Below are 27911 nucleotides of genomic sequence, written 5' to 3' on the forward strand. Positions count from 1 at the left end.
GAGAGAGTGAGAGAGGGGGAGAGAGAGGAGGAGGGAAAGGAGAAAGGGAGAAATGGAGGAGAGAGAGGGGGAAAGAGAGAGATGGAGAGGAGAGAGAGGGAGAGGGAGAGAAAGAGAGGGAGAGAGGGGGAAAGGGAGAGAAGGAGGGAGAGGGGAGCAAGAGTGGGGAGAAAGAGAGGGAGAGGGAGAGAGGAAAGGAGAGTGGAGAAAGAGTGGGAAGAGAGAAAGAGGGGGATGGAGAGAGGGAGAAAGGGAAAGGGTGAGGGAGAGTGGGGAAGGAGAGAGAGGGAGAAAGAGAGGTGCATTGCCTTGTGATCCTTGCCCCTGCACTGAGCCTATGATGTACTCTCAGACAGAGCCCTTGGGGATCAGAAGATTTTCCCCCCAACATCCATTTCTCTGCAGACAGGTGTGACAAGAAAGAATCTCAGGTACTGAAGGAGTGGGTAGGACCCGGTACACTGCATCAGCGTTTGCTTCCAGAGTCCTGGTTTTGGAGCTGAGGCCTTTTTTTAGATGCTGGTGCCTGAATAGGCACATGAACCCTGGACTCTCATATTCATCTGAAAAGAGACTTCAATCTCCAAACTGGTGGTCTTGTCATGGGGAAGCCAAACCAATAGTCCCATCTATGACAGACAAATAACCCATCTTGCTGACATCTAGAGAAACAATGGTTGCTTTTGCTTTGCTTTTGCTTTGCTTGCTTAGGGCCATGTCTGGAAATGTTCAGAGTTTCCTTCTGGCCCTGCACTCAGGAATCACTATTGGTGGTGCGTGGGGGACCATAGGAGATGCCACAGATTAAACTTGGGTTTGCTGCATGCAAGGCAAGAGCCCTCCCCTCTATCCAATCTATCACTCCAGCTCAATGTCTTGCTTTTTTGACTCTGAAGATTCCCAGGTCTATGTCTTTTAAAGTCCAGATATAGGGGCCGGAGACATAGCATGGAGGTGGGGCTTTGCAAGGGTTTGCAGAAGGTCGGTGGTTCAAATCCCGGCATCCCATATGGTCCCCCGAGCCTGCCAGGGTGTGACACAAAAACCAAAAAATAAATAAATGAAGTCTAAATATAATTAAACTCATATTCTAGGCTCCTGAGAGATAGGGTTTGGGAGGATGACAGCTACCCCATCTGCTTCCTCACACTGTCGATTCTCTTGAGACCAAACCAAACTGCTGGGAAACCATTGCAGGTTATTTTCTCTCTAATCTGGAAGCCCACAATGGTGCCCAAAGGAAGTGTGCAATCTCTCAGGCTAAAGTCCTAGAAAATGAAGTTTGAGATATAGTCACCTCCAAGGAGCTGCCTTAAATATAGGACTTCCTGTTACCTGGGTGAATTCACTAGGCATGAATGAAATTCATGAAGAATCTCCCAAATAATTTTCAAAATTATGCGACCAAAATTGCCTATTCCAGGAGAGGGGTCAGCCAGAAGATGCTGCGTAGAGAAGAGTTATGGGCATGGGGTGCCTGTTACTAAGCACAAACTAATTTCTAGTCCTCGAGGCCAGGCCTAGGCTTGTGTCTGTGGCTCCCAGAGACATCAGAGTGGATCCATCAAGGGTGAAGCACAGTGTCAATAAGGCATTCATAGAAATGGTGATTTATGAGGATAGGAGAAAGGAAGAGAGCTGAGGTGGTCTGGTCAGAGAGGCTGAGAAATGATTTTTCAGAAACACCATGAGAACATTGAAAATGATGAAGAATAACCCTGAAAATACCCCCCAAGCAGAGGAAACTGTGTGTCAGAAAGAGATAGATTTTGTTCCTGTGCTGACAACCCCCCTCCAGTTTTCATTCTCTAACAGAAGTTTAACAAAAAACACCCTGAGACAGGAGTACCCCAAATCAGTACCATGACCTAAAATTATATTTAATGTCCCCACCCCTTGCCACCTGGACCAACCATGTTGTATCTATGCTATGCAAATAAGAGGTTTATTGGATGATGATACCTAAATAAGGGGCCAAATAGATATCTTTTTTATCTGGTCCTTCCCTCTTCACTTCTTTCATATTACAGGCAAGGCACAACTGGCAGCTTTACTTGACTTTACTGAGACTCACTGAACTTGGGGTTCTCTTGTGTTCATGTAGACCTGGAAATCACGAGCAATACCGAGTCCCAAGGTGGGGAAATGGGACACAGTTATTCCTTAAGAATAACTTGGGCCCGGAGAGATAGCACAGTGGTGCTTGCCTTGCAAGCAGCCGATCCATAACCTAAGGTGGTTGGTTCGAATCCCGGTGTCCCATATGGTCCCCCTTGCCTGCCAGGAGCTATTTCTGAGCAGACGGCCAGGAGTAACCCCTGAGCACCGCTGGATGTGACCCAAAAGCTAAAAAAAAAAAGAATAACTTAAGAATCATTGATGATTATACTCCATCCAAATATCCCCTCCGTCTGGCTGAATGAGCTCATCTGGAAGAACTCTGAGCCTACCTAGTGTTGATGAGGTTGACTGATGGAGGTATGAAGGATGAGGCCTTTCTCCTTCAGCTCGGACCACGCGTCTGTTACCCTGTTCAGCCAGCGGTTCTGAGTTGAATGTGGCGGGAAGAAAGCCAAGAGGCAGTCAGGTTTCCGAAGAGAAAACAGCTCTTTATTCCGTGAAGAGGCCGAAGCCAAAAGGCCTAAGAATAGGCCCCAGGGAAAAAGCCCCTCACGTTCCACAGACCCTTGCTTTTATCTCCCAGAATCAGGTACCACCCAATGGTGGGAGCAGAATCAGGTACCAGCCTAGGGTGGGAGCAGAATGCCAGGTCACACCTGGCACAATCACAGATCAGGGTAGGGTCAGTAACATAATAATCCCATAAAAATGTTTACATACGCAACACCTAGTACCATATTTTGGGGGTTTTGTCCTTTGGCAGTGCATAAAAAAACAACCAACCAATTGAGAACTAGTTTGGCTTGAGTCTGCAGTTTTGATGGTTCTATGTTCTTGATTGTTGCTTTTGTTTGGGGGCTATAGCCAGAGGTGATCAGGCATTACTCTCACCTTTGCACTCTGGGGTCATTACTGGCCATGCTCCAGGTACAATAGGGGATGTGAGGGATAGAATCCAGGTCAGCCAGGTGCAAGTCAAATGCCCTACCCATATGGATTTCTTCAGCCTGTGCTCAAAAAAGTCTTTGTCTTCATAGTGTTGTTTAGGCTTCATGATTACACTTCATAATGTAAGGAAGTGATCAAAGTGGCAAAACTTGTCAGAAAAAAATTTTTTTCATGTTGTTAATGGTAACTCACATGCTGAGTTTGTTAACAGAACAGAAAAGTGTCAGGGGAAAAAATATCCAAAGGCACGTGGCTTCATTCAGAGAACACTAACAAATAGCCCGGCCAATCCCAATTGACAGAGGCTGTGATCATTCACAGAGGGAGCACCGTGAGTGAGCTTATGAAATTCTTTGTCATCAAACTGAGGCTATGATGACAAATTTACCAGAAGCAAAGAACCACTGACGCTTCAAGAACGTTTCCTCATTTCCAGTGCACCAGTTTTAATGCTGCAGTCAAGGGTTAAGCTGAAGCATTGACCCAATGTTAGGTTAGACCTTGTTTTACCCAAAACAAAGATCATCCCTGGTTCCTTTATATCTGTTTGTTTGCAACTTGGGTTTACCCCCAAACAGAGATTGTCTTACATGTCAACCTGAGTAGGACTGGCTCAGGATAGCTTGGGATATCTGTCTTTACTCTGCCCTTACTCCCCCACCCAGGGTTGGTCTTTGAACTCAATAAAAACCATACTTCTGCCAGGCAATTGGCTTTCTATATGAGGTAAAAAATTGCCAGACAACTTTTATTTTTTATCCTCAGCCTGATCTGGATTATCTCATGCAGCAACTTTGCTTTAGACTTGTTCACCAGGGGTTGGAAATACAACTCATGGGGTGATGTTACAACATGGCTAAATCTGCTCTTGGATTATTCCTCAGTGGAGCCACAAAACCTCCACACCTCAGTTCACCTACCCTGTTTACCTAAAAATAAAACGGTGTCTTATATTAATTTTTATAGTGCAAAAATGCGCTAGGTCTTATTTTCCATGAAGAAGAATACTGTACACATTTATTGTTAAATGAAAATAAAGGAAATTTATTACCTGTATACGGTACAGTAGTACAGTAGACATCAACACAAATCAAACAAACTGTGAATCAGGGCTGCCCTAGCAACCAGTTTGAGGTAAATTAATTTTTATTCTGAGGCAGAGCCTAGAGGGTCCTTATTTGGAGAGGGGATTCTTTACATTTCACACAGAAGAAAACTTGTAAGTAGGTTTTATTTTCCGAGGTTGTCTTATTTTTAGAAAAACACAGTAGTATGTGAGGCCTGTCTCCATGAGTGGTATAAGGTTCTTTTTGTTGCATCAACTTCTTGTTGACTATTTTTTTTTTCTACCAAGCCTCATTAATCTAGTTGGCGCAGGGTAAGGAGATCCTCTTCTTGTCTACCTATCACAGATGCATTTTCTACACTTTGTCTGTTGTTACCGCTAAGGAGAAGGTGTGCGAGTCCAGAGTGAGGAAGGTTTAATAGCATTTAGTGGTGAACCTGATAAGGCCTTTCCAACTGCTCTGCATCTCTGACTTACCCAGGCCACTTTGCTTATGAGACATTCCCAACTAAAAGCCTGTTCAGACATACAAAATGCTTTGAAAATATGTATTTTTTTCCTACCACTCCTCAATTTTTTTTGTTGTTGTTGTTTTTTGGTTTTGGGGCCACACCCAGCTTGCTCAGGGGTTACTCCTGGATCTGGGCTCAGAAATCACTCCTGGCAGGCTTGGGGGATCATATGGGAGTACCGGAGATTAAACCTGGGTTGGTCCTGGGTCAGCTGCATGCAAAGCAAATGGCCTACCGCTGTACAATTGCTCCAGCTTCTCCTGCTCCAATTTAAAAGCTCTCTTATCCTTGGACCTTTCTGAATGAGCCCCATTGTGGTCCTGGAGTTAGTTGTATTGTATCTCTGAGACCTTTCACTTCTTTATTGCTCTAGCAGTTTTCTCAAGCTGTGCTGGGAAAGTTTCTGACAGGCTCCTGAGACATAGCATACGAAATATCAGTGAGGCAGGCAGTCTGCATGAACGGGCCAGACTTGGAAGAGTTTTGGATGTTCAGATTTAAGTTCAATAGCATCCTGAGAGTCCATGGCAAGAGGTCTACACTATGTCATTCCAGAATAAATGCTGCTGTCTGGTGGGCCCTGTCTCCCACTTAGAACAATGGCCTTGGACAGAGACAGGCTCAGTCTTTGTCCCCAGAGACTTCAGCAGTGAGGGAAAGGAGACGCTTGGAAGACACTGAATCAAAATCTGGCAATGGAAGAACTGGATGCAGCGTCCTTACTTAGCTTGGGCTGGCTGGCATGATGCCAGAGTTGGAGAAGTTTCTAGAAAGATAAAATTGTGCCTATTAAATGTGTTGATTTTAGGTCATGAGAGCTGAATAATTTGAAATATTTGAGTACATATAGGCTAAAAACAACTCCCAAACTCCTTTTATATGAACTCAACAAGCAACTCTTATTTGTGGGACCACCAAACCCAAGCATTTCCGAGCCTCCTTCCCCCCAGGAGTCCCTTTGAGCAAACGGGTTTGATATAGAGATGGATAATGATGGTTCTCACAACACAACATGGGAAGGAGACATCTCAGCAGTTCATGCCAGAGATATCTGGCAGAGCCCATAGGCTCTGACCAGGTAGGCACATTCTGAATGAGGACAGGATGTGCACCAGAGCAGGCACTTACAAATAGTTCTAAGACGGCTGGGCATGGCCGGATCTCACAATTCTGACAACGTATAAGGATCAGTTAATGCTGTTTTACAGGATGATTCATTGCCTGATTGTGATTTTTTTATTTTGTTCATGGTAAATTCTTTGTATTCCATAATTCTGGTTTTATTTTGTTCTTCTATCTCTTTGTGGTGTGTGTGTGTGTGTGTGAGAGAGAGAGAGAGAGAGAGAGAGAAAGAGAGAGAGAAAGAGAGAGAGAGAAAGAGAGAGAGATTGGAAATTGAATCTAATGCCTCATAATTTTGTATCCGATAATTCTGGTTTTATTTTTGTTCTTCTGTGTGTGTATAAGTGGAGGGGGTGGGAAGGAGTGAGGGAGGAAGGGAGGATAGAAAGAGACTGGGAATTGAGTCCAATGCCTCATGATCTTCATCATCAACCCACACAACTTCGCCATACATCCAAAAATTTAGTTCTGGGGACCAGAATGATAGGACAACAGGAAAAGCATTTTCTTTCAAGTGGCTAACCTGAGTTTGATCCCCAGCATCCCACAGAGTTCCCTGAGCCCACCAGAACCTGATCCCTGAGCACTGAGCCATGAGTAGATCCTGACCACAGCAAGATGTGTCTCCAAAACAAAACAAGCAAAACAAAAATTGGTTTTAAAAAGGCTAGGCCACCTTTTATGTAAAGTGAAGAAGTTTGCTACTTTATTCTTTGGGTTTGGTTCTATTTTCTGGCCCATACCCAAACATGCCTGGGTTTCTACTTCAGGCTCTGTGCTCTGAGACAATTCTGAGTGCTGTGAGATCACTCCCACTGGTGCTCTGAGGCTCTTGCAGGACCAGGATAGAACTGGGGTGTTGTGTATATAAACATTTTAATGGGATTATTATGTTACTGACCCTACTCTGATCGGTGATTGTGCCCTACCCTAGAGTGTGACCTGGCATTCTGCTCCCATCCTAGGTTGGTACCTGATTCTGCTCCTACCATTGGGTGGTATCTGATCCCACCATTTGATGGTACATGATTCTGGGAGGTAAAAGCAAGGGTCTGTGGAAGGTGGGGGGCTTTTGGCTGGAACTGATGCTGAGGCTTTGGGTTTCAGTCTTGTCCTCTGAATAAAGCTGAATTTTCAAAAGCCTGACTGTCTGCGAGCTGTTTACCCACCGCTTCACCTTAGAACCGCCGGCTGAACAGGGTGGCAGACTCGTGCTCCGAGCTGGAGGGGAAAGACCTCATCCTCCATTCCTCCATCAGTCAACCTCTTCAGGGGCTGACTTTCAATATAATGGCGCCCTGAATGTGGATGTGAACTCTGGCCCCAGGAGAACAGCAATCATGGTGAGATTCCTGCTTTTGAGTTTGATGTTGGCTCTTTTCAGTTGCAGTCAGCGCAAAATCTTGGGCTACCACGTGAAGCCATTGTCAAATATGGCCGACACCCCTTCTGGGGGCAGAAGTACAACTGAAACATGGGAGGTGGAAGCTTGTATCACCCCCATCCCAGGCCCAGGACTGAGACTTTGTTACAAGAAACCAAAACCTTGGCCTCCTCAGAGACTGGTGGAAAGCCTAGATTGGAAACGGACAAGAAAAAAGACTGTATTTAGAATGGACTGATTTACTGAATACGACTGACAGCTTGAATTTGGACTTCGACTTTGAAAATTTCGGAATGGACTTTCAGTTTAAACCACTTTGAACTCTTAACATCCTGAGATCAGCACAGAACACCAGTCCTGTGGCAGATAAGTGGCAAAAGGCTATGGATAGGCCAAAAGTGGCGACATATGCAGCCTGGCTCGGCCCAGTTTGGCTCTGCTCTGGTAAAGTTACTTGGAAACAGCTGCATGGAAGTGAAGTAGTGAGCCTGGGACCCACCCTCCAGATAAGGAGAATGAAATGGCTCAAGGTAACCCAGTTGAAACCCATGGAAGAAAGCCACGTGGAGACATTGGTGTGGAAGAAGACCAGCTTCTGGACTAATGGTTTTTAGGTGAAGGGATTAAGTGGGTAGCCACATATTTTACACATAATTGGTGATGGGATACGTTTTAGTGGTGTAAAAAATTAGTTAAAGAAGGGGAGAAATAACAGTAAAGCCCAAATGAACAATCTAATTTAAAAACCGCCGCATTTAACTTTGATTCAGGTGTATCTCTTGATTAAGTCAGGTTCTTGCCAATTAAATGTGTTTTATTGTTTTTCATAGTTAATATTTTCAATTGCTAAATGTTTTATTTTAATGTGTATTTTAATGTATTAGTCCGTTTTCAAAATGTATGTTCTGTATTTATGCTTTTGTGCTTGTGTGTAGGGAAGGTTAATAGGAACAAAAAGTTCCCAAAACTAGTTTATAGGTATAGGAACAAAAAGAAGTTCCAGAATAGTGCTTGGTAGAAAGCATTGAAAAAATTTTAAGTTACAGGTGTATGGTATATTTTGCAGAAATGTTATATGTTTGAAAAAGGCTAGTATGTTAATTTTCACTTTATTATGTTGTTGCTATGGAAATATTACCTGCCTTTGGCTAAAGGAGGAGTCAGGATTACAAAAGCTTATTATCATCCATTTATATTAAGGGAGGGGCACCCTGTGTTTAGATTAGAAGTTTCTCTTTACATTTTCCTGTGATACTCTTATGCAAACAGCTGCCCTTTTATTATTGACTAGTTTTCCCTTTAATAATTGTAGACAATATTACTTATTTTTGTATATTTTTGTCTGTTTACTAAAAACAAATGGGGGAGTTGTTGTGTATATAAACATTTCAATGGGATTATTATGTTACTGACCCTACCCTGATAGGTGATTTGCCCTACCCTAGGGTGGTACCTGATTCTGCTCCCACCCTAGGGTGGTACCTGATTCTGCTTCCACCATTGGGTGGTACCTGATTCTGGGAGGTAAAAGCAAGGGCCTGTGGAAGGCGGGGGGCTTTTTGGTGGAACTAAGGCTAAGACTTTGGACTTTAGTCTTGTCTACCGAATAAAGCTAATATTTCCACAAGCCTGACTGTCTGCGAGCTGTTTACCTGCCGTTTCACATCAAAACCGTCGGCTGGACGGGGTGGCAGACGCGTGCTCTGAGCTGGAGGGGAAAGACCTCATCCTCCATCCCTCCATTAGTCAACCTCTTCAGGGGCTGACTTGCAACACTGGGGCCCACAAAATCTGGGCTCCAACTCTGAGCTGTCTTCCCACTTCTGTTCCAGTGGGGTTTGTCTGCATTTCATACCCAATATTTTATTGATGTTGCTGCTTATTCTTTTTTTTTTACAACACATCAGAAAATTTATGTATTCACACTAATTCACATACAGATTTGTTTTTGTAGGATTCCATACTTAGCCATGCAGTTGTTAATGTTTTAAGGTCTGTATATTTAAATTTGCATGGTAGTTGCCAAATTTTAGTTGAAAAATGGCTTACAAGCCACTTCAATCACTACACTAATGGTGTAATATTCCTCTCTTCTCGTAAGTAATGGCCACTATTGATTTAACTCAAGATTGCAAACCTAATTATTAGTCACAGCTTTGGTTCATTATCTGTGTTAGGGAGAGGTGACTGCATTATGGAAGGGCCAACAAGCTTCAGTTCATTTAGAAATATTGACCTAATAATTTAAAATGTAAACAAATGCTTTGAGATACCGTTATATCTTACATGTTCATTTAATATATCAAAGATCTTTCCATGAAGCAAAGAATTTTCGATTACTTTCCTCTACAAATCTGAAAGTTGTACCATTAGGGTGCAACGTGCTTTTCAGATGAGGAATAATGGTTCAACCAGCATTGAACCCATTTCATGGAAGCTCTAGAAATTGACCCTGGTAAATACTAAAGGAGTGGAGCTCATATTACCCATGTTTTGGTTTCCCAGTCTTTCGTCTTCTTTCTCTTTCTTTTTTCTTCCTTCCTTCCTTTATTTCTTTCTTCTGTCTCTTTTCTTTCTTTCTCTTTCTTTCTTTCTTTCTTTCTTTTTCTCTCTCCCTCTTTCTTTTTTTTCTTTCTTCTTTCTTTCCTTCTTTTTCTTTCTTTTTCTTTCTTTCTTTCTTTCTTCTCTCTTTCTTTCTTCTTTTCTTCTTTCTTTTTTCTTTCTTTCTTTCTTTTTTCTTTCTTTCTTTCTTTCTTTCTTTCTTTCTTTCTTTCTTTCTTTCTTTCTTTCTTTCTTTCTTTCTTTCTTTCTTTCTTTTCTTTCTTTTCTTCTTTCTTTTCTTTCTTTCTTTCTTTCTTTCTTTCTTTCTTTTCTTTCTTTTCTTTCTTTCTTTCTTTCTTCTTTCTTTCTTTCTTCTTTCTTTCTTCTTTCTCTCTTTCCCTCTTTCATAGTTCAGTTTTTTTTTGTTTTTGTTTTGTTCTGTTTTTTTTTTTTTTGTTTTTGGGCCACACCCGGCAGCACTCAGGGATTACTCCTGGCTGTCTGCTCAGAAATAGCTCCTGGCAGGCACGGGGGACCATATGGGACACCGGGATTCAAACCAACCACCTTTGGTCCTGGATCGGCTGCTTGTAAGACAAATGCCGCTGTGCTATCTCTCCGGGGCCCTTCTGTCCCTCTTTTCTTGTTTCTTCTTTCCTTTCTTCTTTTTCTTTCTTCATTTTTTTGTGGGGGAAGGGGTGACCCATACCGGTGTTCTCGGATATATTTCTGGCTCTGGGCTCAGAAAATCACTCTTAGCAAGTTTAAGGGTCATAGGGGATGCCTGGATCAAACCTAGTTTTATTCCCTGTCAGCCACAAGAAAGGCAGATATCCTGCCCTCTGCTATCACAGAGCCTATTTATTATCTTTGATATATATTATATATATATTTATATTATATATATATATATATATTTCTAACTTCACTATAGTCCAAACATTAACCTGAGATTGGCCCACTAAACCACATATGTCTATAATTTTGATGCATCCAAGTTAATATATGTGAGTATTTGCTCAAGATTGGGTTTGTAAATCTCAGAACCATTTCAATGGTGGTTCCAAGATGACCCCAAAACCAAGACCAAGGAGTTTTTTTAGGGCCTGGTCAGGGAATGGTCTTGTTGGGGCCCTTGCTTGAAGGCTTTTGGATTTGTTTGTAAACACCTTTAAAAATCCCCAAATTCTTTGGTTTATTGGATGACAAAGGCTTTTCGACTGAAGGCACTCATTTATGATTCTTTGCAGTCACCTGCATTTGAAAAATATTGTCACATTGTCTTCTAGACCCCAAGGTTTCTGCTGCACAATATCTTATTAATCTCATGAGTGTATTCCCTGCCTGTAATTGAAATTAATTCTCTTTTAGCTCTCAAGAGTTTGATTATAACACGTTTCTCAGTCTGAGCCTCTCAGAATTCATCTTATGTCAAGTTTTTAAGCTTTCTGGATGCTTTTATATGCTTCTATATCTTTTGGAAAATGGGAAAATTTCAACCATTATTTCTTCATAGCCTCTCTGAAATGCCCCTTTTTCTCTCTGTCTTCTCTGTGACCCCCCAATGTTGATATTGATTTACTTAATGATACCCTAAAAGGCCATTAGGCTCACAATTTTTGTTCTGTATCTTTGTTTCTTTCTGACTCAGTGATTTATCTTGCTCTGTATTCAATTTGGATGATTTTTCTCTGTGCCCATTTTTACCCTCTGAATTGCTCTAAAGGATTTCCTTCCAGTTCTATATACCTTTTAGCCCATATTTCATTTTTCACTTTTCAGTTTCCTTGTCCTTATTGAAAGCTCCATTTTCCTCATCAATCATTTTCTTTCTCCACATGTTCTGGCAGTCCAGGAGCATCTTTTGCTAGTTCTTTTAAAAATTTTCCCTAATATTACTGCTATTAAATCTTTCAGGGATGCTCCCTTTTCGGTGACCTTTCTTGTGTTTTTTTTTTTTTTGACATGTTTTCCTCATAATATCTTTACTGAACAGTGGAATTTGAATATAATAATTTGCACTGTAAGTCAGTCCATCTGCATCATGAAGATTCATCTTATTTTTGGTGACTATTTTATTGTCCTGCTTTGCTTGTTTGAACTGTCTGTGCTGAGAATCCACATGACACGTACACTTATGACCCTCTTAATAGTATGCTTTGATTCTTTTTCTGAGCATGCACAATTACTTTTTCTTATTTACAAGTAATATCTTTCTTTAAGCACCATGATTGCAAATATGTTTATAGTTGGGTTTCCATCATAAAAAAGAACACCCCCCTTTACCAGTGCAACCTTCCCACCTCCAATGCTTCCATCTTCTTCCTCCCCAACCCGCTGCCTGTATTTGAGACAGGCATTCTATTTCTCTTCATTCACTACCATCGTCATGATAGTTGTTAGTATAGTTATTTCTCTAACTGCACGCACCATTCTTTGTGGTAAGCTTCATATCCTGGGCTGGCCCTTCTAGCCCTCATCTCTATTGTCTCTGGGCATTATTACATACATTATTACAATAATGCTATTTTTTTTTGTAGGGGAACCTTCCAGTAGAAACCAGAAGGCCTGCTGGACAAATTCTAAAAAAAACTGTAACACTACAATAAGTGTTATTCTTTTTTTTTTTTTTTTTTTGGGCCACACCCGGCGATGCTCAGGGGTTTACTCCTAGCTGTCTGCTCAGAAAATAGCTCCTGGCAGGCACGGGGGGACCATATGGGACACCGGGATTCGAACCAACCCCCTTTGGTTCTGGATCAGCTGCTTGCAAGGCAAACACCGCTGTGCTATCTCTCCGGTTCCAAAAATGTTATTTCTTAAATCTAACAGATGAGTGAGACTATTCTGTGTCTATCTCTCTCCCTGACTTATTTCACTCAGCATAATAGTTTCCATTGCCCATCCATACACAGAATTACTTTTTTAGTTTCCAATGTATACATTGGTTGTGAACAGCCTGTTTTTAGCTCTGGGTTCTCAAAGGGATCAAATGAGTCTTCATCCTACAAATGAATTCTATAAATGAATCACTTTTAATTGCTGCATGTCACAATCCTGCTGCCTTCCTCTGAGAAATTCCTTTTTGAATGCTGCTGCTTTCTAGTTTGCTAATGTCTTTGGGACATTATAGTGCTTAGAGTGCCTTATAAGTACGAGGTAGGAAATAATTCCTTTCTCTATTACAACTGAAAGATTTCAACAAGCTTAAATGCTAATTCTTCTTTAAATATTGGGTGTATTCACCTCAGCAACCATCTGATCCTGGGCTTTGCTTTTCTATCAGCTTTTATCACTGATTCAACCTCCTGATTTGCTATCAGCCTCTGAAGAGACTCTCTGTTCTTTGTGAATTTCTTTCTTGTATTTTTGTGTTCTTGAGGGAAACCCCAGCAGGAGGGTTGCAATAGACCCCTTTTCTGGGGACTAGTGATCTCTATAGCACCTGGAGCCTGGAGTGTATGTGGAGATGATGAGCTACTGCCATAAAGGCTCAGTAGGATGAATGAAAATGCCACAAGGCCCTGTGCTGCTGTCTTGATCAATATTTCATCTTCAACAGTCCTTATCAGGTGAATTCTGAGAAATTTTGTTTGTTAGTTTTGTTTCTTTGGGTACTCAGGGCTTACTCCTGATTTTCTTCACCAAGAAATTACTCTGGGTGGGGGTGAGCAGGAGCAATAGCACAGTGGTAGGGCATTTTCCTTGCACAGGCTGACCCAGGACAGACCCGGGTTTTATCCCTGGCATCCCATATGGTCCCCCAAGCCTGCCAGGAGTGATTTTTGAGCTCAGAGCCAGGACTAACCACTGATGAGTGTGGACCAAAAGTAAAAAATAAAATAAAATAACCCTGGCACTACTCAGGGAACCCTTGGGGTGCTGCAGATTGAACCTGGGTTGCCAGGGTCCAAGGCAAATGCCCTCCCTGCTGTACTATCGCTCCAGCTCTGACTCTACCAAATTTTTGCCACATTTAAACATTTATTTATTTAGGGCCTTGAGTAGAGTGGAGAGGTTGTTTGCCTTGCACACAGCCAAACCTGGGTTTGACCTTTGCATTCCATATGGTGCCCCTGTGTCCTTCCAGGAGTGATCCTTGAGGACACAGCCAGGAATGAGCCCCAAGCACAGCAAATTGTGGCCACCAAGCCACAATCAATAGCAAATATTCTTTATTATTTATGTATTGGGGCACACCAGGCAGTGCCCAGAGGCCACAGACAACTTGGTGTTGGGGTTTCACTCCCAGTGGTTCTCAAGGGACCAGGTGGTTCCAGGAATAGACCTCAGAAATCTCACATACAATGCCTGTTCTTAGGCTTTAGAGCTCCGTGTGTGTGTGTGTGTGTGTGTGTGTGTGTGTGTGTGTGTGTGTGTGTGTGTGTGTGTATGTGTGTATGTGTGTTTCTCAAAAGGAGGTGGTAGAGGTTTTTGTTTGAGTCAGTAGCAGACTTGGATGCTGTGACTGTTTTGTAATCTGAATGTTGACATATGTCAACCCAGTTGGCCAGCAAGTGTTAACTTCCATCTTCCAGATGTGTTCAAGACCCAGGATGTCCTCTCACCCCCCAGCTAATGACTTGGAAAAAAGGGGTTCCAGGCTAATAATTAGAGACACTTCATTCGATCCCATTTAAAGAGGACCAGAGGAACTGGGATGCGTGCAGGGTGGCAGGGTCAGGACATAATAGAAGGATAGCCAGGGGAAAGTGAGGCATCAGAGGGAAGATAAATATAAACACTGGGGCTTAGGAATGTCTCAGGAGCAACACAGTGGGCTTGAAAGCTCTCTGTGAGAGAGCAAGGACTGCTCACAGTCAAACCTGAGAGTGACCATTAATCACGGGGAGAGAGCACCCCTCTTTGTGCTGTCCTTCCCCATCACTGAGCGGTATCTCTGAAGCTCACTTGCAACAGATGTGAGCCAGAGAAGCTTCTCACTGGGCACAGTTCCCTTTGGTTCTGTACAGCCGTTCTCCTTTTCTCTTCAGGGGGAATTTCTGCTGGTGGAAGCCCTTTCTTTGAGACTCACTGATGGCTGATATGTGAGAACTTCCCAGAGTTCTTATTCAAAGGCTTTCTTCCCTGCTAATTGCTGGCTCGAAGACAAAGCTGTGTAACTGCAGGAGAAATAAGGACCACCTTGCTCTCTGTTCTTTCAACTGCATTTTTTTTTTCAATTTTCTGTATTTTCAAATGCAGACTTTGGGCTCAGGGTGCATGTCCCTTGCAATAAATGTTTTGGGACTTTGGTGTGTGTGTGTGTGTGTGTGTGTGTGTGTGTGTGTGTGTGTGTGTGTGTGTGTGTGTGTGTGTGTGTGTGAAAAAGAAAAAAGAAAAAAAATTTAAAAAAATTATTAAAAAAAATGTTTGGGGGCCCAGAGAGATAGCACAGCGCCGTTTACCTTGCAAGCAGCCGATCCAGGACCAAAGGTGGTTGGTTCGCATCCCGGTGTTCCATATGGTCCCCTGTGCCTGCCAGGAGCTATTTCTGAGCAGACAGCCAGGAGGAACCCCTGAGCATCGCCAGGTGTGGCCCCAAAACAAAAACAAACAAACAAAAAAAATGTTTGGGACTTTGTCTCTGCAGAGAGAAAGAATTAAGGGTTTCCAAATCTTCATCCAAATATCAATCCAGTCTTTACACAGAGAAGATGCCCTGTTATCTTTTCTGTGCTCCTTCCCACAGTTCTTCCTTGGGGCTGGTGCTAAGTGGGCTTGGTGTCTCTGTGCTTTTTTGTATTCCAACACATATACCTGAAGTGGACGATCACATCTGAGAGCAGCCACCATATGGTCAGCCTGCCTGGCAGCAGGTTCTTGCATTGGGAAACTCTCCAATTCATCCCATACTGTCCTCCTGAAAAATATAAGGCAATTGGATCATGCAGCATCATGGCAACTTTTTCTCTAACTCCCCAACTAAGATGTCATTCCTCAAAGGAGAACACCCCTCTCCACAAGCTTCTTCCCTCTCCGCCATCCCAGTCCCTACCCTCCCACCCTGTTTTCATTACTCAGAAGAACACTTGCTTTGCAGCATCATGTCTTATTGACATCTGGTTTGCAGTTGCTGCGAATACTATGGACAATCAGGGCAGATTTACGCCTTTGTGATCTGGACTTCTTAGTGGATGGCAGTGCCCAGTAACAGCTGGCACCCTGTGAGGCATTGAGGCTCTGCTGGATTTGGAGATAAGGAGGAATTGGATATTTCCAAGACGCGTGGAATATTGGTTTCCTAGCGTTGTGAGAACTCATGGCTCTTTGCATCTTGGCAAATAAAAGGAGGACAGGGCTGCAGTGGTTGAAGAGAATCTTTGACCAGAGCAGCTGCTGCCAGATAAGCCATGACATCAGAGCCAGCCCTGCCTCCTGACTGTAGGGAATTTTGTGCACATTTGATGCCTGTGTCTTTTGGTTTTCAGGGAAGCTGCACGTTTCATATCTGTGTCTTCTGGCCCACAGGGACTCTATATATTTCATGTCTGTGTATTTTCACTTTGGGGGCCCTGACCCATGTCTCAGTCTTCTGACTTGGTGGGGACTTTGCATTTCATGTCTGTTTCCTGGGAGCAACTAGCATGCCTGAGATGCTCATTTCTTCTTGGAAGTTAAATTTTCCAACACGGACCCTCTTGTTAAAAGATGAAGCTATTTAACCTGGGCTAGAGGAGAGGCAAGGCTTAGATCTTGTCTTAGTTTTCCTATGCATCTCCCTCCTCTGGAATAGAATGTTTCTGGAAACTCTGTACTGCAGTATTATTTACCTCCGTATATATTTACCCTCAGTATTATTTACCCTGCCACTGTGTTCTGAGCTTTAGCTGAATGTCCTGAGAGATTGTGACGGAGGACACAGGATTGGGAAGTCTGGAGTGAATGGGTCACAGGAATTTGAGGCAAAGGGTGTGTGGATGTAGGATAACAGATTAATTATTGAGTCAGCAATCAGGTTTCAGGAGACATCAGCTTTATTCAGGCCCTGGCCAATGTGTGTGGCCTATAATCTTAAACCTTTTTAAGCATGCTCTCTTCAGCTGCCCTGACATCTCAACCTCTTTCTGCCATGTCTCCTCCTGCTGCTTCTTCCTCCATCTCCCGCTGAATCCTCCCTCAATCAATCCTCTTATTACCCCTTAGGCAATCCTTTTGTTACCAACCAAAGACCCCTCCCAGAAATGGGCTGGTCTTACCATCAGGTAAGGTTATACAGGAAGAATAGGGGATGGGGGTAACATGTGAGTTAGTGGGATCCTGGAGCACATGAGTTTTAGGGAAAGGCACCAATTTCTTAGGGGGAACAGGATGAGGAAGAGTGTCTTATCTTCCCTGTTGACATAGTTCACCTGAATCCTGATTTTTCTCCTAAAGGCTTAGAATTTGATCTAGTTACATTTACCTTCCTCTTTTGTTCTCCACCATAATCCTTCTTTCTCTCAGGGCTTCCATTTTAAATAGATGATTTTCTTCAACAATACAGGTTCTGCTCGGGTCATGACTAGAAGGACAAGACCACACAACTGGAATAAAGTTTAATACTTGAATCCATCTGTCAACAAGACCCCCACACTGGCCAGCAGGGCCATCCTCCAAAGGAGATGAGCCCCTTCCCTCAGGTCATGAGGAAGATTATAATAGGGAAGGGATATAGGAAGGTTCCAGCTTTCTGATGATCTTTAAAATGATTGGCTCTTGGGCCCGGAGGGATAGCACATCGGCGTTTGCCTTGCAAGCAGCTGATCCAAGACCAAAGGTGGTTGGTTCAAATCCCGGTATCCATATGGTCCCCTGTGCCTGCCAGGAGCTATTTCTGAGCAGACAGCCAGGAGTAATCCCTGAGCAATGCCGGGTGTGACCCAAAAAAACAAAAACAAACAAACAAACAAAAAGATTGGCTCTTGTCTAGGGGTGCCTTCCCACTGCTCCCTTGTCCTTACCTGATAGGCTACCTGGTGAAAGGTCTGGACGTCCTAATCTAGCTGCCCTACGCAGAGAAATGAAAAGGCTGAGGCCCCAACAAATGCTCAGCAAGTTCTTTATTTCTGACCGGAATGGTCAGGGTCAATGTGTGCCCAGAATAGGACAGAGACAAAGACCACGTGGCAGTCTAAGTTTGTTCTTATATACCCTAAGAAAGAGGAGGGAGAAGGGGCAGTGACGACTTCCTTAAGGGCGGGACATCTGCCAAGGTACTGGTGGTGGCGGGGCTGACTTCCCTTTTCACTGGTAAGGCCAGGTAGCTTGGGAATGTGTCTCTGGTGTCTATAGAGTCTTGCGAAGACCTACACCATGTGGTTCTTACAAAATGCCTGCTCAGAATCTGAGAAGCCAGCCATGTGTCCTTTACAAAATGGCATCGCTCCTTGTTCAGAACTCAGGTCCCAACAACCCCAGCAATATTACTATTCTCTCCTCCTCACCTTCTATCAAAGAAGATTTTTCTCTGTCTGATGATCTTGTCGTCACATGTGATGGTCTTGTTACAGTCTAGGGTGAGCTAAACTAGACATGTTCCTTTACTCATTTGAGTTGAGTAAAGACAGACAAAAATGGACAATAAAGTCCCCAACCTAGTAAGTAATTTTCTAATCTCAAATGTTGCTGCTGTCTAGATCTTGAGAGAGACTGATCTAGAAAATAATGAGAAATAAAGGTCTTCTTCTGATTCCAAGTCTGTTGTAATTGTTAGCTCAAAACTCTTGGTTTCTTAGGCAGGGAGAGATGGTCCAGCAGAGAAAACCGAGGCCTGTGTGAGACTGGTGAACACTGTCCTTGGTCTCTTGAGTACAGAGCCAGGAATAGCACTGAGCTATGGCGGTGTGTCTCCTCAAGAGAAAATTTTTAAATTTTATAAAACTATCTTGGGCTGGAAATATAGCATAGCAGGCAAACTCCCTGCAATGCCAATTTTTTTTCTTTTTCTTTTTTTTTTTTTCTTTTTGGTTTTTGGGCCACACTCGGTGATGCTCAGGGGTTACTCCTGGCTGTCTGCTCAGAAATAGCTCCTGGCAGGCACGGGGGACCATATGGGACACCGGGATTCGAACCAACCACCTTTGGTCCTGAATTGGCTGCTTGCAAGGCAAACGCCGCTGTGCTATCTCTCCAGGCCTGCAATGCCAATTTTTAACAGGTCTTTCCTTAGCTATTTTAATTTTTTATTAATGATTTTTCAAAAAAAGACAGCGGAGGTACAATAAAAACTATATCATTCGATTCATATAGGAAATTTGAACATATCTGAATCTGTGTGCAGAGAAATAGTACAGTGGACAAGACTCTGAATTTGAATATGGTTGACCTGGGTTAGATTCCGGCACCACTTATGGTCCCTTGAGTGTTACCAGGCGTAACCCCAAAACAATACCACCACCACAAAAATCCAAACACTTCCCTTAATCTGAAGCAGAGAAGTGAATGGGGGAAGGGATCACATACTTTGGGCTAGACAAGGGCATTGCTCTCTGAAAAAAAAAGGGAAAGTTTTACATCTTACCCTGACTTTTCAGGGGTGCCTCCTTCCCTTCCAGGAAAGAAGGCAGATAAGTAGACTTGGGAAGTTGGAGTGGGGAGAGAGAGCTTCCTGCCCAGAAGAGAATTAAAACTACAGCCAGAAAGAGCTGTCGAGAACCCCCAAGATGTAGAATGTGCTAAAGTCAGAGTGTCCAGTCTCAGGCAGTGAAATGAGACGCTTCCCCCAGAACTTGGGACATGTGCCTTTTCCTGGGCCAAGTTCATTTAGATGCAATTTTCCAAAACTGGCCCCCAATGTCTGTTGCTAGGGTAGTTGTCAAGGAGGCGAGTTTAGGGATCTTCCTGTAATATTCCAAGAGTGGCCTCATGCTCTTTGGTTCAGCTGATGAGGGATGGGGAGACTTTCTTCCCAGGGGTTCCACTGGGCTCTGTGCCTGGAATTTTCATCAATCTCCAAAGTTTCCCAGCATTCTCAGATGGGTCTTCATGCCTTCTGTGAAATGCCTGACAATTCCCATTAACAAGGTACCACCAGCTCTCTGCTCTCAGCAGTTAGAGCAGGGATTTCTGCCCAATCCAGCCATGGTTTAAGAACATTTTTGATTTCCTCTCTCTTCTCTGTTCTTCCCCACTCACTGGAATGACCACTTTGAGGACTCCAGAACTAGCTTGCTTTCCATTTTCTTTTCATTTTCAGGCCACACTCAGTGGCACTCAGGGGTTACTCTGACTCTGCTCTCAGAAATTACTCTTTGCAGATTCAGGGGGACCCTATGGGATGCTGGGGATTGAAGCTGAGTCGGTCATGTGCCAGGCAAATGCCCTCCCTTCTGTGCCATCTCTTTGGTCCCTACTTCTCGTTTTCTGCTGAGTATCACAATAGTTTCAGCTATTGAACTCACCCCTTTTGATGTTGTTGCTTTTAAGTGGTCTTTTGACACATGCAAGGACTCTTGTGAATGGTACTTAGAGAAATAAATGAGCATTGTTTGAGGGGGCTGGGGGGACACTGCCTTCTGGGATTGTGCTCTAGAAGTGGTGTGACTGAAGTGAGACCATAGAAAGTGGGATGCTGGCTGGTTTGGAAGAGAATAATAGATTTCAGGTGAGATGAAGGTAGTCCTGGCTTGCCTCCTGCTGCTGAGTGCTCAGTACTTGTTCTAGCTCAAAGAAGGGCTTTCCAGAATGATTTTTTTCTCTATGACATCCATCCTGTTTTGCCCCTTGGTGTCTAGGACACTCAATTTCTTTAAATTTGTGAGCAAGGATGGACTAAGTCCAATGGACATGCATGCTTCCAGAATCTCCAGAATGTTGATTCTCCATCCTGCTGCTACAGAGTCCAGACAGGTTAGATTTTATTTCCTTTTTTTCACCAAGGGTTCAAAGTGCAGAGGTCAGAGCATGCCTGGGCTACTCTTGGCAGTACTTGGACAAGTGATTCATAGGATTCAAAGCCCAGCCCTGGTAGCGAAGCCCCACATAGGCTCAGTAGTGCTGGGGGGACCTAGGCTGTCCCTCTTAGTGCTGAGGGGCCTTAGGGTACTATTGAAGGATCTAGGAAATCTATGTGATGCTGGGGATCAAACTTAGATCCTGGGGGACAGAAGTCATATCTGTCTGACTCCTGAACTCACTTCTTCACCCCAACGTATTTTTGTAAATGTATGAGTTGGAGGCTACTTATATACTTTTCATGATAGGTGAATTTTATGAGTTATTTTTCCCCCTTTCTTTTGGGGGGTTGGAGGCCACACTGCATGATAGTTAGGGCTGCCTACTCCTGATTCTCTGCTGAGGGAAAATCACTCTTTTTAGTGCTCAGGTACTAGATATATGGTACCAGAGACCCAAGTAGTTGGGCTTTCTTCACCCAGACTTGGATCTCCTGGCCAGAATTTTCTGAGGCTTCACATTTGTTTGTGGATGGGTTATAGTTCATGCCTGAGAGTTGGGTTTTGTCATTCCTATGCTGATTAAATGGCACTGAGTGTTGCCCTGGTATAGTGTGGCTGCAAGACCCTCATTAGGCATGGCTGTGCTTCCACTGAACTTTGCATGGTCTCTACAAGTCCTGGGACCAGCCTCAGGTGAATAGGCCTGAAGCAGGAGTGCTTCGAATATTAATAAAACAAGATGGACAGAAGAGAGAAAAGTATGGGGTCTGAAGGCTCACAACCCTGAAAACCGAGAACGCTTACTCTCCTCCATTAACACTATTGATTATTCAGGGCAATTAAACCAGGAAGAAGGGCAGATGCTAACGGGCAAATACCTGTCTATGCTAATCAAACTTAAGTGGGTCTTTGCATATATAAAGGGGTGAGTATCAAAGGAGAAGTTCATGCAAAGTCTCTGAATTGTCTTCTGGAGAGAGGTTATATGAAAGAATAAGATACAGGCCTCTACCTTAGGGCATTCCCTAAAAGTGCCAGCTTTCTGGTAATTAGAAATTAAGAGTTCCTAAATCCCCTTCTCCACCCCTCTCCACATACTATCATATCTCTAGCTAAATTTATTCGTTCATTTACTGGATGTCTTCACATCCAACCAACTGCAAGCTTCTCTTACTGTTGCATCTTCTCTGGCCCCTGCAGATAAGATATCAGGAGAAACATCCCTTCTCATCCTGTCTGCAGGCAAAGCAATTGTCCAGGGGTTCCCATCATCTCGGTTAAGGGGCCCTAGGAGCATGGAACACACCGAAATACAAGCAGAAGTACACCTTGAAAAGAAGTCATTGTGATTCAGGCAAGCTTTTCTTCTCAATGTGACCTATGTGCAGATGGCACTTGAAAGCTGCAAAATAGAATTCAGCAAGTGCGATTTTATAGGAGATGGTGGATGGAGGCCCTCACACAACAATCGTGGCTTTCAAGATGGATATGAGCCTTCAATGTCGGAATTCTTTTTCCTTCCTTCAATAACGGGCCTGCCTCTTTGTGGGCTCACTCCCAGCTTCCTCCAGGTGAGGATTCACTTAGCACAGAAATTCCCTGCAAATGAAATGAATATGCTTCGTGTGGGCAGGCAATGATGTCCTACCCTCAGATCAACTTCTTATCAACTCTTTGCTTGGATACCCCAAGGTCTCATTGGGACAGGAAAGGCGAGAAAAAAAGGCTCTCTTTCCTTTCTCCTTTATTTACTCGTTTGATGGATGTTGGCATACCAGCTCATCCTTGTGCAGGCAAGAGCCCATAAATTAAAGAAATTTCTCTCCAAAGGCATCGGGATAAGCACATCTGATATATTTTCATTGTTTGTTCTTATTCTTAGGAAAACTACAGTTGTCTTGTGTTTTATAAGGGGGAAGATGGTTCATCCTATTTCCTTTGACGATTGCCTTTTCAGAGGCTTAACTAACTAGATTATTTACATTGCTCTGACAACAAGATATTCTAGGCTTATTGGTACATCGCCTGCATTGAGCCTAGAAAGATGAATTCTTTGAGGACCAGTGATTCGCTTTATTTGGGAGCTAAAATATCAGGGTTTCTGGAAGGAAGGAGTTTGCAGTCACCCTGATGGATCCATGCAGTGGCTGGAAAATTGACCAAGAGGGCAACACAATTTCCAGGTGCATGGGGGTTCGGGGGTGGGGGGGGGCTGGAGGCAACTTGGAGAAAAGAGTGCTCTCCTTCTTGCTTGGTCCCCTTCTGCCAGCTGGGCCAAGTGTCTGTCTAATCAGACTGGAAGAGTCTGGTCCAAGCACTTCCATGTCCTTCCTGCCCCCACAAGGCAGCTCTTGAACTACACCTGATGCCCTCTTGTTCTGCAAAATATGGGAACTGCTCCCCATCGCTTGCAATTCTGGGGCATTTGGATTCGGGCTAGAGTGAGGAACTAATCTTTTCTTTTAAAATGGTCTCATCTTTTAAAATGGTTTTAATTGTTACAGTGAATTGCAAGGTCACTCATGATTGACTCTCAGGCATACATGTTTCAACTTCAAGTCCCTTCCCTAGTGGCTACTGCCTTCCATGGAAGTCCTCAGTTTCCCTCTCACCTCTTGCCTTCTGCTGTATTTGTTATTTTCTTATAGACTGTTACTGATGGGGTAACATGCATCCCTTTAGAGTTCCCTTCACTGCCAATTCACCCCCATAACCCTACCCCACACACACACATCTAGAGTTTTCTCTTGGCTCAGCACTTCTGAACTGAGAAGTGATCCCCTCTGGGGCCAGAGCAATAGTATAGCTGTAGGGTGGTTGCCTTGCCTGCAGCCTACCTGGGATGGACCCGGGTTCAGTTCCCTGTATCCTACAAGGTCCTCCAAGTCTGCCAGGAGCTATTTCTGAGTGCAGAGCTAGGAGTAATCCTTGAATACCACCAGGTGTGGCCCCAAAACCAAAAACAAACAAACAAAAAAAGAAAGTGATCTCTCTGGGGATCACTTCCGGCAAGGCCTTAGGGATCTGAGGTGGTGCCAGGGATAGAACCCAGGAAACTCACCTCCAAGACAAATTCTCTCCTGCTGTACTATCGCTCTCGCCCCCATCTGGTCATTTAGGGGTCACACCCAGCAGTGCTCTGGAAACAGCTGTGACCTTGTCCTTAGGATCAGCTTCTGAAGTTCTTCCATCTGGGAATCTCTTGCTCCTCCTCCTCGCCACTCCCTGCCCATCTCCATGGGGCGAAGTCTCATGGGTTCAGGCCGGCAAAGCTGAGTGTTTTCTGCGTCTAAGCCAGCCTGGATATTGCTTGAATGGAATGTGAGGTGCTCCCCCTGCTGTGATCCTCTTGTTCCTGCTGGCCTGGCCACGGAACTCACTCAAAACTGGTTACTTCAATCAAGGAACTAGCTGGCGGGAAAGCAGGTGCTGCCTCAGGAACGCCTGAAAAATCACTAAGCATGTGAGGGGGAGGAGAGAGTCCAGCACTGTCTGCTCTACCCACTTTGGTCCACCTGAGCAGTGCCTGATCTGCAGTGAGTTCCCTGCCCTATGGCACAGGCTTCTCATCTCACCAGTCCTACCTGGTAGTTGTCAAATCACATCCTGGTCTTCATTTCTTCTGCCCAGCCTAGCAGATGATCCCTCCCCCTCAATTACTTTTAGTTGTGGTCGTGGTTTTGTGCTTGTCTTTGTTTGGGTCTACACCCAGCAGTACTCAGGGGCACCTCCTAGCTCTGCGCTCAGGGATCACTCCTGACAGGGCTCAGGGGACCATATGGGATGCTAGGGATCGAACCTGGTCAGCTGTGTGCAAGGCAAACACCCTACCTGCTGAACTTTCATTCCAGCCTCACTTCTTGGTTTCTTTGCTTTTGAAAGATTTTATTCTGATAGCATAATTCCCCAAGTTATTCATGACATAGTCATTGCAGGCATTTACATGTTCAAAAAGGGAGGCTGGAGCTATAGCACAGCAGTAGGGCATTTGCCTTGAATATGGTCCACCTGGGACTGACCCTGGATCAACCCCTAGCATCCAAATGGTCCCTCAAGCCTGCCAGGAGTGATTTCTGAGCACAGAGCCAGGAGTGACCCCTGAGAGCTGCCGGGTATGGCCCCAGGCCCCAAATAAATAAATAAATAGCCCTCAATGTAGTGCAAAAACAGGGGAAAAATAAATGTTCAAAAAGCACCCCCACCACCAGTGAACATTTCCTTCACCAGTGCCCCCAATCTCCTACCCACCTTCCCATCTTCTCCCTTGAGACACAAACAAGTTGACTTCATATTATTTGTTCCAACTGAAAGACACATGGAATGATTCAAACTTAGACCAACGAGGGTCATTTTGAAAATGATTGCTCTCTGTCTCTCTGTCTCTGTCTCTGTCTCCGTCTCTCTCTCTCTCTCTCTGTCTCTCTCTCTCTGTCTCTCTCTCTGTCTCTCTCTCTCTCTCTCTCTCTCTCTCTCTCTCTCTCTCTCTCTCTCTCTCTCTCTCTCTCTCTCTCTCTCTCTCTCTCTCTCTCTCTCTCCCTCCCTCCCCTAAAATCAATGTTTGAAGATTTACTGGGCTGTGGTTGGTACTAGTGGAGTTTCTGTATTACCAATTAGGCTTCCTGACTTTGGGACATGTTTATGGAACTTTGACACGACATTTTCTGGAATACTACTAAGCTGACACTACTATTAAATATTGAGGTGTCACTCGGATCTGGGACGATTTGGTGGCTTGGCAGTTTGGTAAGGGTCAATGGTTGTGGGGGCCAGAGAGATAGCACTGCGGGTAGGGTGTTTGCCTTGCACGCGGCTGATTTGGCTTCGATCTATGGCATCCGCATGGTCCCCCAAGCTCGCCACGAGTTATTTTTGAGTGCAGAGCCAGAGTAACCACTGAGTGCCACCAGTTGTGGCCCCAAAAGAAAAAAATAAATAAAACAAAAAAGGATTAATTGTGGAGAGGAGTATTTCTGTGGAAGGGTGTCGAGTGTGGTGCTGGGCTGCTGTAGCTTCAGGTAGAAAAGGCGGATCTTCAGTTTTTCTCCTTGACATCGACCCCTAGGATCCCCAAAGAAGAATGAAAAAAAAAAGACATTTGTGCTCTGTTTTTAGTCAGTCTGAGAAGCAAAGGGAAAGAAAGCCATAGAGTCACCTCCTCATTCTGGTAAGAAGGAAGGCTGCAGCAAAGCACCTGAAGTTTGATGGCGATGGTGGTGGTGATGGTGGTGGGGTCACAGCAGCGGAAATCCCCAAGTGAACACTCGGGCGTCCACCTCCCTACCTGGGAGAACCAGCTGAGGCTGGTTCTTTCTGCACAGAATCCTGAGGGATTCGTTCTTTCGAGGTAAAAAAATAATTCAGCCTGCTCCAACTCTCCTTTTCCAGTGGTGTTGCTGTCTGTTTGATGTCTTATAATTACATTTCCACTCTAGTTCTAACCACTGCCTCGAAAACACTCAATTCCTCCCTTAATGCTCACTTTCCTCTCCCGGCGAATCTGTTTTCCCCCAAATAGTTACCAGGCATTGGCTTTTAATGAGGGTTTCAGTGAGAAAGCTCTCAACTTTAATCCTATTCTTGCTTCCTTGCAAAGAGATTTAGTGTTTGGGCTGGAGCAATAGCACAGCAGGGAGGACACCTGCCTAACATGTAGCTACCTGGGTTCGATCCCTGGCTTCCCCTGTAATCTGTCTCCTAAGCACTACCAGGAGTGATTTGTTGGGTGCAGAGCCGGAAGTGACTTCTGAGCATTGCTAAGCATGACTCCCAAATTTAGCAACCAAACAAAGATATTAAGTGTGAGGAGTGGTCAAAAGATACTTAATTGTTTTCATTTGTTTGTTTTTGGGGGGGAGTGTGGTGGGAATTATGTTTGCCATTACTTTGCATAGAATTAACAGTCTCCCTAAAATCCAATAGGGTTAAATTAATTATATTTCAACTCCTCAGCAATTTCAACTCTTCCCATGGTGGATTTTAACAACCACTGTTAAAATCTCTGCATGAAAAGGATCATTGAGTCCTGCCCACCATTCTGGTTCCAACAATGGTTATATTAGAACCTAAGATTTAGAATTAACTATAACCTAATTGCTGATTTTAGAATATGGTGAGCTTTTGCTTAGAAATAACATTAGAAATAACATGCCTTTGGCTTCTGTATTCTGCTTGGTTAAGGAAGTTAACTGCTGTAAACCTGGCTTTGCTGTGAGCTCAAGTGCAGCTGTGATAGGCTGCAGTTTTAAGATAGAAAGATTAGGCCCAGAAATCAGCCAGTTCCTGGAACCAGACCCTAGGTGTAAAGGCCAGAAAATACATCCATATAAAACTAAACAACAGCTGACAGATGGTCAGATGACAACCATACCCTGGGTCTGCAGCAACGAACAGATAGCCAGATGACATTGCATCCTGGGTCTGGGGGCTGCAGCCCACCCAGATGTCTGTCTGATGCTACATTTGAACTACAACCAGTCCTAGCCCAACCTAGTATTAAGGACCAATCATTTTAAAGATCAACTACCCAGAGGCAGGAATCCCCTAGAATGAGCCTTGGTACCCTTTAAATTTGGCCTGTGAGCCATGCTTGGGGGTCCACATTTCCTAGGAGAAGTTAGACCCCAGCATTCTAGAATAAATTCTCTTGCATTTACATTACTGGCTGTCTCCCTGGTAGTCTTTTGGGTGACAGATCCTGAGTTCTGGACTCTGACAGTCTCTCCCAGGAAGACAAGGTGACCTGCACGCACTGGCCTGATGGTACGGATCATGTGTGGGTGTCTGAGAGCTGCCTCAGATCATTAGTGCCCTGAGGTGCTAGATGGACCACAGCTTTGTATTGCCTGTGCCCAGGCAGATGGTCAGAGGTGGCAGGAAATGTGGCAGAGAAGGGCTTAGGCTGGGTGCCAGGGTCTGGTCCATCCAGAGGAGCAGAATGTCCAGGGTTCTCATTCCAGAGCCCAGAGCTGCCAACCCAGAGAAATGCACTTTCCCCTGACAGTCTTGCCACTAAACAGTTGGCAACAAATCTCTGCTGGTTCACCAGAAATATCCTGACGTTAATAAATAGCTTTTTACCCACGTACAGAAAAGCTCTGAGGGGGCCAGTAACTAAGACATAGAGATGCATATGCTGGGTCCTGCATGGCCGTAGGAAATGTGGCTTCCAGATCAGAATATCTCAGCAGCCAAGCATAGGCCCTGCATGTAGAGGGCTGATTCCTGGCAGGAGGAGTGACCCATAGCACATGGCACAGAGGGGCATGCCCTGCAGTGCAAGTTGTAAGTCTCCTCCGGGAACCAGTGACTATAGCCCTAGAGCCCCAACCCCCATGCAAGCC

The 27911-nt window shown here is 44.2% G+C and overlaps 1 protein-coding gene and 1 non-coding gene across 2 annotated transcripts in view; one reads left to right on the top strand and one right to left on the bottom strand.

Moving 5' to 3' along the window:
* GABRG3 (gamma-aminobutyric acid type A receptor subunit gamma3) overlaps positions 1-27911 on the top strand; it is a 444985-nt gene that overhangs the window by 55373 nt on the left and 361701 nt on the right. The gene's annotated exons all lie outside the window — the stretch shown is intronic.
* On the bottom strand, positions 12233-12297 carry LOC126023782 (U7 small nuclear RNA). Its single transcript, XR_007500844.1, has one exon. It is a non-coding gene; the product is annotated as a U7 small nuclear RNA (small nuclear RNA).

Source organism: Suncus etruscus, chromosome 11 (genome assembly GCF_024139225.1).
Source record: "Suncus etruscus isolate mSunEtr1 chromosome 11, mSunEtr1.pri.cur, whole genome shotgun sequence".
NCBI lineage: Eukaryota > Metazoa > Chordata > Mammalia > Eulipotyphla > Soricidae > Suncus > Suncus etruscus.